The sequence below is a fragment of the Falco cherrug genome, chromosome 10 (assembly GCF_023634085.1).
Source record: "Falco cherrug isolate bFalChe1 chromosome 10, bFalChe1.pri, whole genome shotgun sequence".
NCBI classification, from domain to species: domain Eukaryota; kingdom Metazoa; phylum Chordata; class Aves; order Falconiformes; family Falconidae; genus Falco; species Falco cherrug.
Window position 1 is genome coordinate 4843903 of NC_073706.1, and position 10051 is coordinate 4853953.

The following is a 10051-nucleotide window of genomic DNA, read 5'->3' on the forward strand; positions in this document are numbered from 1 at the left end:
TATTAATTAATCATTCAAATAAATAGTGTCAAAGAGATATTAATAAATCATTGCTCCAGAAAAGAACTAGCTACAGACACACTCTGTGGGCCCTCGGTACAGCCATGGAGCTGCTGGAAATGCGCTGTCTTTCGAACATGGCCCATGGACATGATTAAAGCAACCGCCTCAAATCATCCCAACTTACTCACTATTAAACACCAGCTACAGCTCCTCTTTTTGATTTTCTTTTCTTATTCTTTTTTTTTTTTTTTTTTTTTTTGGCTTTTTTTGAACCTGGCAGCCTCAGTCAATAAGCCATAAGCGCCTAGCTAAGAAGAACTGCTGTCATCAGACAAAAAGGCCTCCAAGTCCACATCCCTAACAACCTATTTTAATAACAAGAGCAATAACGGGATTTATTATGCATGCGGCTTTCTGCAATCATTTCTGAAGAGAAAATTAGTTTGAAGCCTCAGGCGACAGTTGAACTCTCAGAGGCGCCTAAAATAAAATAAGGAGGGGTGGGGGGTGGGGGGAGGGGGCTGAAAAAATAATAACTGGGGAAAAAAATTGTGATGGGAAAAGTTATTGGAGCAAGAATGCCAGTAAACTTTATCTGTGACTTGGCTTTTGTCCTCTGGAGGGAGAGCATGGTGCTTGGGGCTGTGTAGGCTGCTGGGCTGCGTGGCCAGGGGGCTGGTGCTGCAGGAACCAGCTGAGCAAGGTCTGGGATGGGCTGCAGTGGCTTGGGTGGCGTGGGCTGCTGTGGCTTGGGTGGCATGGGCTGCAGTGGCTTGAGTGGCTTGGGTGGCATGCGCTGCAGTGGCATGGGTGGCATGGGCTCTGACAGCATGGGCTCTGGTGGGAGGGACACTGGTAGCACAACCCCAGTGCCTCGATTTACTGCACAGTGGAGTGGTGATAAATTCCAGCAGGGCTCTGTGCTGAGGAGTAAATCTCAGCTCAGCCAGAGGGTTAAAAGGGAAAAAGGGGGAAAAAAAAAAAAAAAAAAAAAGGAGAAAAAAGCGAAAAAAGAAGAGGACAAGGTGGGTGAGCTGCTGGAGGCAGGACGTGGGAGAGCTGCTGGCTGCAAGCTGGAGGCAGGAACAAATCCAGCACTCATGTAATGTCCTGACCTGTGCGTGCATCTGCCCTGGAGATCCCTCACCACTGCATCCACACCTGCCCCATTGCAACCACCAAAAAATTGCCTCTTTTCCCAACCAGCTTCAGGTCTACCTTGAAGCAGAGGTTTAGGGACTGGCACCAGCCTGCCCTGAGAGACCAGCAGCATCCTCTGCTGAATGTGGACAGAAGGGATGAAGTTTGGGAATGGGAGGAGGATACTGCCCCAATGCACAACAATGACCCGGTGCTTTTCTGTAACCAAGGGGAGATCAAGCTACAAATGGTTTCCTTGCAAACATGCTGAATTCCTGCCCCTGTCTGCAGCTGCAGAGCCTGTGCCCAGACCTCTCCTTCCTCCTCAGCCTGGCCCCGTGAAACATGAAGGGATTTGAAGGGACAGAGGCAGATGATGTTTGGTAGCTGGGGTAGGCTGAGGTACAGCCTGAAACCCAGAAATTCCTTCATCAGCATCACGCAGGGACCTGCCTCACAAGGGGTGCCCCATGCAGCCCAGCACTGGGCATGATGGTGTCCATCTCCAGCAGGGATCTAGGGAAACACAGAGGATTTCAGGGACAAGGCTGGCTTCTTCCCTGCCCTGTGGGTGACTTCCCTGTTGTAGGGCAAACCAGCACTGATGGACTCAGGTGTTGCAGCCGACCCAGGACCAGGTACCACAATACCAAACCATCCCTCCTCCCTCCTAACACGGCGGGTTTGCTTTCCCCTGCTCCTTGCATTCGCATTTCAGACAAGCCCTTGGCAGAGGAGCGGGACTTGAGGCTGATCCTCACACATTTGTTCCTTCTGAAATAAAAGCAACATCAAGGGAAAAGGGTGTGTTCATATATGTGTGTGTGTGTGCGTGTGAGAGTGTGTCCCTATCGGAGAAAGACAAAGCTAACTGCTTTTGTGCATGTAGGACTGAGTGCTGTCTTTTTATAAAAAAATAAATCTAGGGGATTTTTTCTCCCCCTTCCTGAGGCAACACATGAACTTAAATGCTGGAAATAGCGTGGACCCAGCTGACTGAGACCAATAATCTCAAACCTGCTATTAGATGCTCCTTGCTTTTTGGGCTCTGGTTTGAGGACACATTACTTCAACTCTGGAGTTTGAGGCCGCCCCTTTTGAACTGTAAGGGGTGGCCAAAGAAAATAATGTGTGGTTATTGTTTAAAAGTCATCATACCAGAAAAGTATATGATCACTTAAAGGCAACATCATCAGAGAGCAGGGTCTTCTGCTGGCTTCATCCAGGGCCTTGGCTAACCAAATAATTCCATAGTGATATTTATGGCTTGTATATAAAAAAGAAAATGGTTTGAAATCCTGTGGCTGTTTGGTACCCTTGTCTTTAATGTCTAACTGCTTATTCATTCTAAAAAGTGGGATTTAATAAGACAGTTATTGTATGTTATTTAAATACCAATTTATTATTAAAAACATATTTATTTATAACTACAAATTATAAAGTACTTGGGGAAGTGCAGCCAATCAAATCAGTGGACTGCCTGATGAATATCCTTTTCTAACCCCATCATTTTATATATAGAAAAGAGGTTGACTTATGCAGCGGGAATAAAACTAACTTAACTGCCTTTATGGGTCATTTCTTTCTTTGATGAATACTTGTAACTCCCTTTAACGGTAATAGGACCTTTGCTTTCCAACTGAGCAGAAAATAAACAGACCTCACTGTAGGGGCTCTATTGCCTTTTGGGGGGCCCTGAGCAAGGTTAAGCAGAGGTGGATGAAATGTTCTCTGCTTTAATAAAGCATGCCTAAAATATTCCTGAATAAGATCCTCTTTCCCTGTTTCCTGACAAATGCTGCCCAGAGGGTCCTGCCGGTTGCACTGATGCTTGCCAGCGAAGCAAAACGCTGTACGGGTGAGCCAAACCCCTTTGCAGTGGCAGAGTCCCACTCCTTGGGAGTCACACCCGAAGGCTGGACTGACAATGAATAGATCTTCTCTAGACTTCTTCCACAGCTGTCTTTTAAGATTTTTCTCTCTTTCTCTCCCACACAAACTCCTGGTCTTCTTTGGTGGCTTGTTGCATCTGGAAGAATAAAATCATGCTGAAAGCTAGAAGAAATCAGAAGTGCTAATCCCATCCTTCCTTTTTGGTTTGTTGTTGTTTGGGGTTTTTTACCCCCAGTTTGTTTTACTGGTTTTTTTCCCCTGTTTAATTAGATGATTAACAAAGGCTGGGAGGGGGCGGGGAGGGTAGGGGAGGTGGCTCTTTCCTGAGTCCTTTTCCAAATGCAAAGTGCAGCTGCTGTTGCAGATACAGGTTCTGCAACTCTGACAAGCTTTCACAGCACAGCAGGCCTGACTCACAGCCAAAAAAGAGGCAACCTGATACGGTATTTATGTCTCTGTTTAGGGAAATTAACCCAAAACAAGGTGGTAGCTGAGAAAGAAGACAATGAGAGGGGAGAGGAAACTCGTTCTGTAAGAAAAAAAGAAAAAAGGAAGCCTATTAAGGTAGGCTCTCAACTAAATGACAACTGCTTTGAATCCTGTATCCTGGTGGCTTTATGAATTAACTTTGCAAGGAAAATGGCTTGCTTTTCTTTTGAGTCTCCTGGATAGCTGAGAGTTACACACTGAGGTGTCACAGCACCAGTAGGTATCAATCAGCACGACACTGCCCTGAAATTGGTGAAACTGCATCCACTGCCACCAGAGCCAGGTCCAGGAAAGGCAGCCACATCCCAGGCAGCGTGTTAAGGACAGGGAAAGCACCAGACCCTACCGACCCTGCTGCACCAACGTGCTTTTCTTCCCACAGGTCTCTCTTTTCTGTGTTCTTTTAACTTTTTGCTGTTCTGTTCTAAAATGTATTTTGAGTCACTATTAGAAATTATTGGCAATTAACAGATGTGTTGATTCAGTTGCTATTCCATTGTATCTTCTCCCTTTTTAGGGTAGCTAAAAAAAATCCATTCCTAAACAAGACAAGATCTTTAAAAAGATCTTCTTTATATTTCAATAGCAATCTTGCTTTGGTTGAAAGAAAATATTAATTAAGAGGAATTTGCTTAAGTTAGTTCCACTGAACAAACACTTTGTTTTGCCCCATGAGGCCAAATACTTTGAATTTTCGTTTGCTAAGGGGTGAAGCCCTGCTGTTGCTAAACTGAATGCTGCGTAACTCAGAGCAAAAGCAACAGTGAGCCAAGTCTTGTAGTTTTTTACGGACACCTCTGTAACCCTCCAAGTATTTCTAAGATACCCATTCACGCCAGCATCTGAGCTCCAGATGAATCATTTATTATGAATACGTGCCTTTTAAACCTCCTTTTCTCTGCCCACAGTTGGTGAAAAAAATCTGTTATCTTCTTGCGGTTTTCTCAAAATTTAATGTTAACAAATTTCAGTCCGGCCAAAAAAACATTTTATTCCAAGTTGCTGGTGTCTATAAAGCATAACATGGAGTTCATAGTATTTATCATTGATGTCATTTCCCACCTGTGCCATTGCACTTGAAGTGCTACAAGGAAGGCTCTGAAGAGCCTTTTGCAGAGGTCTCACTGCAGGTCTAAGATGTTTTGGAGTGAGATGTGGTTTGTTAGCCCCAAAATTAGTCCAAATATCAGCTTAGGCTTTTCCCCTGCAATGAAGAGAAAGTGATGTCTGCCCAAGTTCACGATGATTTGGATGCTTTTGTTCTCATTTTGCTGGGAGAGGCTGGTGTAAGAATGGGCTGTAGCAGAGCCTGGCTGCTAGTAATGTGGTAGCTTTAACAGATCCCCAGAAAAAAAAGTACTTTGCATTGTGCCAGGAAGCAGAGCCCTACTTTCAGCAGGGTTGTGGTTCTTGAAAGACAAGGTCCCAGCCTGAACAGGATTTGGACCTTGACCCAGCCCCCTGCGTCTAGCCAGGCTGAACTTCAGCTGTGCTGGAGGAGGGCAGGATTTAGAGCTGGAGCTGTGTTTTATAACTCTGGTTTAACTTTGGGCTTGCATGTGAAAAAGGGTCTGGACTGATTTATATTGGGCCTCTGTGAGTCTCTGTGTTGCCTTGTGGGGGGCTCTGCACAGGCACATCGTGCACAGCCGGTCGATGTTCCAGCCGGTTTGTGGTCCAGGCAAAGCCACCCGACTGCCAGGGCAGACATTCCGGTGTGCGCTTGTGGACAGCTAACCCGCACTTAAATACCATTTACACTTATTAACAGCATCACAGTGACATCAGGTACAGTAACTCTGGGGGATTATGTGAAGGGTGAAATAACTTCACCAAAAGGCAAACGCTGAAAAGCGTTCCCTTTTGTGTATTGAACATTCCTGTAGGCTCTGTACTTGCTCTTTTCAGACAATGCTTTCTTGGCTGGCTGGATTATTGTATATCACCTCTCTAACCTGCTATATTAATTTCCATTGACTGTGAAAAGAACTTGTCAAATAAGGAGGAAAAAGGAGGGGGGAGTCTTTTAATCCGTAAGGCACAGTTCTTAAAAGCACCTTGTTGTGTAGTAGCTGCACACAAGTGAAGAATTTGTCAAGAATACAGGGCTGCTGCTAATTGTCTGAATAAATTACAGCTTTGGAGCCTGGAAGCCACAAATCATGTCATTGTAGCACTAAGCTGTTCCTTTATGGAATTGGTCTTTTACAACTTGGAAAAAAACTTTTTAGAAGACTGCCCTGCGGGAAAAATTAGAGAGAGAGAGAGAGAGTTGGTGTGTGCGCGGGTGCGTGGGGATGTGAGCAGGGCAGGTCTGCAGGCTCCCAGCGGCTGTCTCCAGGAGCAGGGCTCCCAGTCGATCTGCTCACCTTTCACGCTGATACAATCCAAGCCATCTGAAGCAGGCAGACCACAGGTGAAGCCCTTTGAAGTGCTGGAGAAATGAGCAGGATTAAGAGAGTTTTTTGGCTGAGGGAGGGTGGCTGCTGGTCACTTCTGCGGTACGGATGTCAGCTTGTTCTTCCTTGGAACATTACAGCGAGCCAGCCCCAAAAGAAAATACTAAATGCACAACAGAGCACATACTATAGATTCATGTGACATTCACTTTGCTGCAGAGGACTCACAGAAAGCACTGTTGATTATTTTACCCTTTAAGATAAAATATTTTTCACAAGCATGGAGCAACAGGCACATGTCACCCTTCTATTCTAGTGCAGGCACTTGTCCATTCTGATTTTTCCTACCAGCTTAAGATTTTTCTTTTAGGTAGAAAAAGGAATACAGGATTTTTATTTTTTTTTTCATTTTCTTCTGAAGTATTTAGTTTTAGACTGTGGACTAAGTCCTGTTGTCATCTGAAAGACTCCTACTGAGTTCAGCAGCCTTTGGATGGAGGCAAGTCCGTGTGCAGTAATCCAGTGTGGCACAACCTTTAAAGGGGAGTTTAGCTCTGTGTAGAGAATGACTCTTTGAGATAATTCCCAGTTCATACTGTGAACTACACAATAAAGTGGAAAGTGCTCTCTGGAATTTCCTTAAGGCAACCTGAAGCTGTGCTCAGGCTCTTTCCCAGTTTATTAGCAGTGTTTGGCAAAGTACTTCAGGCTTCTTTGCAGACCACGGTAATTGGTTACCAGACACTAGAGGACAAGCTGCCTGATAAAATCCAAAGTCTGTAATGAGGCAGACAGGCATGATAACACAGTAATAAATCACAGCCGTTAGGGTATATTCCTGGGATGGCTGGCAGAGGGGTTTCAATGAGAAGTCAAGAAGAACCTGTAGCTCCATGTCATACTCCCCTTCGCGGTCAAATCTCGCCCTGGATCCTCTCCAGGTGTCAGGTTAAATGCGGCAGTGAGGCCCACGCTACACAGAAGGTAACTGCATTGAGATGCCAGACAGGAGATGTGCTCAGACTTGTTCTTCAGAGGTTGCACTAGAAAAAAAATAATTAGTATTATAGACTTCAGGAAGTTTAGTTCCTAGACCAACTATCCATTAGTGCATTACATGAATAATTAATTGCAAGTCCTGCTAGCTGCCTGGGATCATTGCACAACCCAAAAGTGACATGGGATAAACACACAACACACGTTCAGTAAGTGGATGAAAAGCTCAGCAAAGCTGATGAAAAGCTTAGTGTCATCAGTGGCTCCAAAGCCTGCAACATCTACTTGGGACAAGCAGTGTGGGGACAGGCATGTTTTGCACCAATATGGGCAACAGCTTTCACCCCCCCCACACACACACCCCTCTTCCCCTTTTTAGCAGGTTGGTCTGTGCCAAAAGTAGTTAATGAGAAGAATGTCTTTCTTCCACCAAAATTACAGTGAATCGTTAGCTTTAATGCATAACTACTTGCTTAGTCATTTATCTTTTAACTTGGACACCAGTTCTTCAGGACATGTCCTGCTCTGCCAAAACTCTTTCTAAAACCTTAGCCCTGTCCCTAAATCTGTCAAATCATAGCAGACTATTCCATCACTTCTTATTTATTAAGGTTCTTCCACTTTCTTTAGGAAAATTGGATAGGCAAAATGCTGACCTAGATGAGCTAGCATGAAGAGCAAGTGTGACAGTCCTGACAGAGAGAGGCAGATGGCTGGATCCAAAAGTACCAGCCTCATAAAGAGGGGTCACAAATTCAACTTCTGTACTTGGGTTCTGTGGCTTGCCTTTCAAGGTGGAAAATTCTCTGTTTTAGAATGATCTGCAGGCACTTACAGACATGTTAGGACATGCAGTGCAGAGCAGTCCCCGGAGAACCCAGGTGCCAATAGACTCGTTCACTTTTATCACTGAAATTACAGGATGAGTTGAGCCCAGCCTCTGATGATGCCAATATTGTTTAATGTTCTGTATTATGGATTTACCTGAAGGTGAATGATAGTCTGTTCAATTTCTTATGTGTTTTCTTCGGTGTGCAATGTTTTCTTGATGCTTATCATCACAGTTGTAACACAGGGTATGGTAGAATAGGTATAACGTGAATTTGAAGAAAAATATACCAAGGGCTGTATTTTTTTCCAATAGTGTAAATAAGAAACCACTTCTGTTTGGGTTTGTTGTTTTGGTTTTTTTTTTTTTTATTTCTGCAGCTAAAGTTGAAGGAAGTCATGACTGAGCCCAAACAAAGCTCTTAAGATTCAGAGGTTAAAATGTAGACTTTATAGACTTTTACCGTTATTTAGGCTCTGCCTTTACTTTTTGGTGTGCTCTGTTCGGTTGCATCATAGTACTGTGGGAGTTACTGGATGTAATAAATGTACAGAATGCTATTGCAATTTCTCTCAACATCCTGAAAGACCTGGTGCAGGATTTGAGAAGCAGGGCTGTATCACACGCCACCCCAGCGGGCTGCTCTTCCTGGCTCAGCCCCTACAGCCAGCCCCGGTGCTGGGCGATGCAGGAGACAGCTGCAGTTTGGCTCTACAAGAAAGGACTGCAATGATGCCTGCACCAAAGGCTTGCACTCATTTGTGTGAGCCAGGCAGCTTGGTTTTAAACTCCCTGTGCTACCCTCTAATGAACTGAGGAGTCTTCATACTCTGTGCACCACAGTGAGTTGCTCTGATACCACGAAGGGACACTGCTGCAGCCCTGAACCCACCTCCCCCTTTGCACATGTTGATCCAAGTTGCACAACTCTCCGGTGCAAAGGCACAAGCCCTGCACTGCCATGTGGCTAAAGTGACCATATCTCCATCTTTATTCCTTCCCCAGATTGTCACCGGAGCCAGCCTTGCTTCTTCTACATGGAATTTTTGCTGTGGGATGTAACCGTACCTTTATCTCTGGTTTCAGTTTGGTGCAGTGCAAATTAATTCTTTTGGCAGATTTTTCCACTGTCGGTGGGGGTTCTTATGGTACATTATCAATGCTCCTCGCCCTGATGATGCATAACACTAATCCATCATTAGAGCAAGTGTGTGCTCTGATGATGGATTAAAATAATTTATCATAAAAACAAGGGGCTATAATGTAACACCGTGAAAAGATGGCACCATGCAGAGACAAACAGATCAACGAGGAAATTTAGTAATGCTCATCCAATCAAGTGGATCTGCTGCCAAGAGGCTCTTCTACAGCCAAAGTTTGGCAACCTGCAGAAATATCATTATTCTTCTTGCTGAAATAACTCCTTGCAGTAATGGCAGTGATTTAAGGATTTTCTGTTTTTGAACAACAAAGGGAGCCTCCCATCGCCAGCTACCCTCTTTTGGGGACAAAATATTCCAGGTACAATTACAGATCTTTTTTGCCCTATGCAAGTCCTAATTTTTAAGGCCATCCACATAATGAAATGCAAATATAACAGCTATTTAAACCATGACTCCAAAGTAAGTTTGCTTCAGCATGGTTAAGTGACTGAGAAAGAGGATTTAAAACTCAGGAGATGTGGTTATAGCCTTAGATTTCTTCTGGAAGCACTACATCTGTAATTCAGCACTTCATTCCTGTCTAGTGCACATTTGCTTAACTGTAGCCATATGTTTACGTGGATTCTTCAGAACTCTGTTAAAACAAGGATTAACTGAAACACCTATTTAAATGCCTTCCTGGACATAAGTTTATGAAATCTGGACTAAAAGCAAACATTGTACAAAAGGTTTAAGAAAAACTTGGAAGTTTCTATTTCATTGCCCTTGGACAACCATATTTTGAGTTGCCTCTAAGAAATGGATTGTCAAAGGTCCTCTGTCAGGTGAAATGCAATAGAAAATGGATCTGCTGAAAGAACAGGCCAAATAATTCACAGAATCATAGAATAAATCAGGTTGGAAGGGGCCTCAGGATGTCATTCACTATATTTCTGTCTGGAAACCAAATAGTATATGGATAAATGTTAAAAAAAAAGCCCCCAAACCAGAGTGATCTTAAATTTTCTCTATGATTCCAGAGTATATGCATCTAACGAAGGAGACACTCCATAGGATGAATAAAAGTACCTCTGTGCAACATTGATTTTCCACAGTCTGAATGACAGTGGTTGCCAGTCTTCCTATTACTGTAATTGCTG